Below are 5,843 nucleotides of genomic sequence, written 5' to 3'. Positions count from 1 at the left end.
AAATATAAACTACCAGTGAAAATTTCATGTATCTACAGTCATTCGTTTTAAAGTTACACCAAAAACCAAAATCAATTTTCTCGAAAACAGATTTTGCGTAAAAATTCCCGTCTTTCCTTAATTTTTCTTTTGTTTTTCACGGCGCTTTTGAAAAATATTGGAGATTTAAAATTTTGACCTCCCGAACGCACCAACTAGATTCACTTTCCCATCAAACAAGATACTGTTGAAGAAAATCGAAGCAGTTTTACTGCCCCAAACCGTGATGACAGACACAAAAATAAAAAAAATAAAAACACACATCATTGTAAAATCAATACATTCATCGTTCCACTCAGAATCTAAAATATTATAAACGTGCTTCAATACACGTTTCGTAGATCATCGTGTATAAATATAATCATTTTATTTAAATTATAACGGTAATTTAAACTAAAAATGAAAGAACGCTTCAACTTGAAAAATTAATACCGTATAAAATTAATTTACAATTTATAATTGTTTATTTAAATTAACAATTTTTCAAAATAGAATTTTTGTTGAAAATTATGACACGCGATATTGTTTTTTCGATTAAAAATGATAAATAATATCATCAATATAAGTATAATATTATGTCAGTCTTCAATAATATGTCTGTATGTGTTATAATTATTTAAAACTAGTATGTAAATAAAGATAGATACCCCTTAACACAAAAAAAACTAACAAAGATAAAACAATACGCTACATTTTAACAAGCTATAATAAAATAGGTACTAAGCTAAACTTGACCAAAAAAACAATAACAAAAACACTTAGTCTCTTTATTTTTCTCTTAACGGATCGGTGTAGAAGTTACAGGGTCAGAAAGCAATCCAAACGTTTTGTGTCATGCCACACACCGTTCCTTCGGGATATTAGACGAAAAATATATATCCTCCCTCGTTGTATAATATACAGAATATAATATATATATGCATGACAAATTTCACTTCTCTGAGACATTTCTAGTTCAAATCACCCCAAACTAAACGTACGTGTTGACGGTGACGTAGTCGTACGTGCTCTGTAAGTTTTTAAAAACCTCTAGGGAATATCTACACTGCGGGGTACCACAATCTTAAATCTGATCAAATAAAGTTTTGGCACTTGTTATATTTAACCCAAATCTTTGGTATTTCTCCTCGTGGCTAGGTTTTTCTTGTTACAATACCTTTAACGGACAAGACTGAAGACGATTTCTTGTAACACGAATATAATATAAGGCATACATACATACTTTTATAGTAACTAATGTTATAATATACAAACGCGTTGTACTTGTAACTTGTTGCATGAACTGTTAAAAATTCAACCTGCAGCAGGCGTCGAAGACAAATCGAAAATAATAGGAAAATGTTCAAATGTATTTCTTTGGAAGATGCTGCCATTGTTACAATATTGTCGATTACAGTACTATTATTTATCTAGATGGCTTAATAATACTTTCAAGGAACAACGGTTATCCATAAATTCGATTGTTTTGTATTTTTGTAATCAAACATCCGTTGTGATCCATATGCAAATTAAAAATCTTAAAATATGAATTGAAAAACGCATAATAACAAAATTAAATACAAATGAACCTTTTTTTTTTATTAATTCCCTATATTAAGAAAAATGCATTTGCAACGTTAAATCACTTATTATTATAAACTCTCTCAAATAAAATAAAGACCCTATAAGAACATTGTTTCTTTAAAACTCTTTCAGCGGTGGACTAGCCTACTGTCCTGTAGACTTACTAACCTAACCTAACCTAATGCTGTACGGGTGTACAGGACCCCTTATTAATAAGCACCGAGGGACCATCATTAAGGGATAGAATGTTTTAAATATTTATTATATTCAACTGTAATTTCTGGTTTGATAATAATTTCTAATTTTATAGGATCCTATAAATCTATAAGCCTGATAATAATATATTATTGATGTAAGTACCTAATTATAGTTGGATTTATATTATTTTTATGGTAAAAATACTAACTGTTCCTCTGAATTTACCTGAATGTGGGGCTTTCTATTAGAATTGGAGTAAATAGGATTTTACAAGCCCTGTTCAAGAGACGCAAATGCATTCACGACATTATGAATTACTACGCACATGATAAAATATGTATTTAAGAAAGACGTTGTCTACAAATATAATGTACCTACTTACTTTAAAAAAATATATTTAGGGAATTAAATCAATTAATTTATGGTGATACAGCTGATAATATATAGTTACGCGGCTTCATATTAACTGTATGGTTTCTCTTTTCCAACACCCAGCATTTTATACCTAGTCAGTAAATACTAAATCGAAGAACTCAACCCTCAATAACCAGGTTTAAAATTGTAACTATTAATATACTGCATATATTTTTTAACTTACACATAAAATTGATCTAGAAATTCTTCGCCTAGACGTTAATAACAAATTCATATACCTATATGTGGTAACAACTATAAGTTTGTAACTAGTAAGTGACTTAAATAGTCTATACAGACAAATACAATATTAATAAATTTAACATAAGATTCTACAAAGGTTAGGTTATAAATTTGGTTCTACAAAGTGTTGATTTTATCGTGATAAAGAGAAATAGAGCTTTTAATTGTCTTTCAAGACGACAGTAATAATATAAGTTATTTATTTTCAGTTATACAATTTGTTTATTTTTGCTCTAAATTAAGGAAAGAAATAAATTAAAAATAAAAAAAATGTATACATTAAAAACTTAATGTACCTAACATTGAAATCTTATAACTGTAAGTGTTAGATATTTATCTTTTTATATAGTATTTAAAAACATAATTAAGATCACAAATATTTTTCATTGTATAAGAAGTTAGTATTTTTTCATATTTCGCCATTTTTTGACTCTCTGTAAATGCATACATATTAGGTATATTGTTTCGTTTTTATGTATGTGTGGATATTATACATAATTTTGCTATTAATACTTATTTGTATATAAAATCATTTTGGTATGATAATAATATATTAAAATATATTATATAATCTTTGTTTTAATAAAATAATCTTTAAAATAGTTAAAAATACCTATTAATAATAATTAATAACATACAAACTATTTTTGGAGAAAAAACTATAATATACATTTAAATAATGAATAACAACTCACAAGAGGTAATTAATTTAAATAAAAGTATTTGCATATTTAAAATATTGTTCTAAAAGATAAATAGAATCGAGACAAAGTTTTCCCACAAAAAGAACGGGGGGTTAATAAAAAAAAATGTTAATGCCTATTTTAGAAATTACTTGGTCGGGATTTGGGATTTGGGTGTTGTAATTTGTAAATAAAAATTAATGTACTTAACTATTCACCTACAATGTTCAAACCATATTATACTTTGAAGATAAATAAATTATAAATAAATTACTTCATAGTATTTCAAATTCGAACTCTGACAAATTTAATAATACCTACTCATAAATCGACGCAAAAATATTTATTACATTAAAATAGATAACATCATATGCATCTAAAAATGATACATCAATGATACGCTCATGGATCATTTATATCTTAATAATTACGGATTCGTTCAAATTTATCTGAAGTGATTTAGTAAAATATTTTTATTTTTTATTTCTATTTTTAGATTAAATATATCTAATAAGGTGTAGCATAACTACTATGCAATAAACCGATATAAAAGACAACAGTAACTAAAATAATATCGTGGTGAGAGAATCTCTATAACTTATAACACGCGTTGCCTTACACGTAACATGCTGTTCGTCTAATGGTAGGTACACCGAATTATGTCCTTACTCCTTACTCAAATACTCTGTTATAGAATGATTATTTGTGTGAAAAATGAAATAGATTCTATTGGTCCAATAACTAACCTTTGATTGACTGTTGGTTTGTAGCGTCCGATTGCGTGTACGCTAAGTGATTCTGTAATGGTTGATCAGGCGGTTGATCAGTGATAGCGGTTCCGGTGTCGGTAGTTGAAGAGGTGGTTATCGTAGTGGTGGTAGTGGTGGTGACGGTAGTGGCGGCAGCAGATATATCCTAAATGTCCTGGAACCGGTTGGGTCGTGATGAGCTTCAGCAGGGGAGTATCGTCTACAGTGATATGACGGGAACAAGAATTTTGGCTGCCGTTACCTAAGTACAGGTATAGATACCAATATAATATATAATTATCTAATCGGGCATACAGACGTATTAAAATGTAAATTACTATCTCTACGAAATTATAGTATTACGCATAATTATGATTATCCACATCACACATAAGACGTAATGTGGATAAACACTATATTATTATTTACGATCAAGACGATTAAATTACGTTTGGTGGCCGCTAGCCATCCAACGGGTACTTGAGAGGATGGGTTTAGGCAGCGGTTGTGGTGGTGACGGTTATGATGGTGGTTACAGCAGCGGAGGATTTATGGTGGCGGTAGTGGCGATGGTTGTGTTGATGGTGGTGGTTGCGGCGGTGGTGGTTGGTGGTGGTGGTGGTGGTGGTGGTGGTTGTTGTGGCGGCGGCAACGATTGTGGTGGTAGTGGTAACGGATGATGTGTAGTGGTGGGATGACGTCGAGCGAGTAAAGTCCGGCGATACGACCGCGACGACGATGGTGGCGGCGGCGATGAGCACACGGAACACGCACACGCACACACACGCACGGCGGTGGCGGAGTAATATTTTATTATTATGTGGACGACCGGCGTGCGTGATCGACGGGACGTTATTGTCGGCCGCGACGGTTGCTGCTGCTGTGGCGGGAGAATACGTTTATATATACATGTATGTATGAGTACGTGGTGGAGTTGATTGCGTGCCTCCGCGAAGAAGGTGATGAACACTCGTCCGTCCGTGTGCGCGCGTGGACGAATGCGAATGCGCTAACGCGTGTTTGCGCGCATCGCGACGTTTATCTGCGCGCTGGGCGGAACGCGCGATATTTTCGCCCAGCCCAACGTGCTTGAAAGTAAAAGCAGTGGCGCTACCAGTGACGACCACTGGAATGCTTTGAGTGTGTGTGTGTGTGTGTGTGTCTGTATGCTGTGAGGATACGCGATTTAAGTTTTCTTGCAGATCAGTTTTTACAGTTTCGTCTGTGTAATATACTCAAAGCATTAACCATACCTATAATATTACAATAATAATTGCGCGTGTAGGTGTAAGATATAGGTACCTACTGTACTTATTAGTCATTAGGCATTATGAGCAATACGCTACGAATGGTATAATAAAGAAATATATTGTAGCATATTGGTCATATAATCAGCGACGCAAGTGGCAAGTCGGAAATAAACAAATTATTGTCGAAAATTGTTTAGTTATACCTATTAGTTATTATATTAGCAACATAAAAAGTTTTTAGATATTTGTCATATTTGTAATATATAGGCACCTATTTAAAAGGTTTTAAACTAATTGTAACAATTTTATGGCAATAAAAAAACCAGCAAAGTGTATTTGGTATAATATAGTAGTAAAGTACCTATAGTAGTAAACCTCCGAACTCATAGAGTAGATCACTAAAATGCATGAAACTAAAATGGATGTGTTAAATATGAATTCAATGATATGATTTAATACGTTTTTTAGCGAAAATTGTGTTTCTACTTTCTTTCTAAAGATATTTTATGATATTATTATTGATAACTCATTTTCTATTTAAAAAAACGTTGAATTATAATATATATAGATAGATAATAGTAATAAAATATTGGTAATCGTTATGCAATAACTATTAAATAATAATATAGCTATCATATATAATTTTTATTTACTTGTATATAGTTGTACAACTTATAAGTTATCAGTGGCGGATCCAGGGGGGG

The 5,843-nt window shown here is 31.6% G+C and overlaps 1 protein-coding gene across 5 annotated transcripts in view; it reads right to left on the bottom strand.

The window, feature by feature from the left end:
* The window catches only part of LOC100163329 (poly(rC)-binding protein 2), a 45,105-nt gene extending 40,217 nt beyond the window's left edge, over nucleotides 1–4,888 (bottom strand). Inside the window, exons 1-2 of one of the 5 annotated variants that reach the window (XM_016803787.2) lie at nucleotides 4,339–4,888; nucleotides 3,887–4,151 (exon numbers count right to left, since the gene is read on the bottom strand). The gene's annotated coding sequence lies outside the window, so the exon portion shown is untranslated. Of the gene's footprint in view, nucleotides 1–3,886; nucleotides 4,152–4,338 lie in introns of those variants that run through there. The other 4 variants (XM_008184108.3, XM_008184109.3, XM_001951643.5 and 1 more) reach the window with 4 other exon arrangements.
* Between the last annotated feature and the right edge of the window lie 955 nt (nucleotides 4,889–5,843).

Source organism: Acyrthosiphon pisum, chromosome A1, assembly GCF_005508785.2.
Source record: "Acyrthosiphon pisum isolate AL4f chromosome A1, pea_aphid_22Mar2018_4r6ur, whole genome shotgun sequence".
Taxonomy (NCBI): domain Eukaryota; kingdom Metazoa; phylum Arthropoda; class Insecta; order Hemiptera; family Aphididae; genus Acyrthosiphon; species Acyrthosiphon pisum.
Note: the sequence above shows the minus strand (reverse complement) of the source record. Positions and strands in the feature narration are given on the sequence as shown.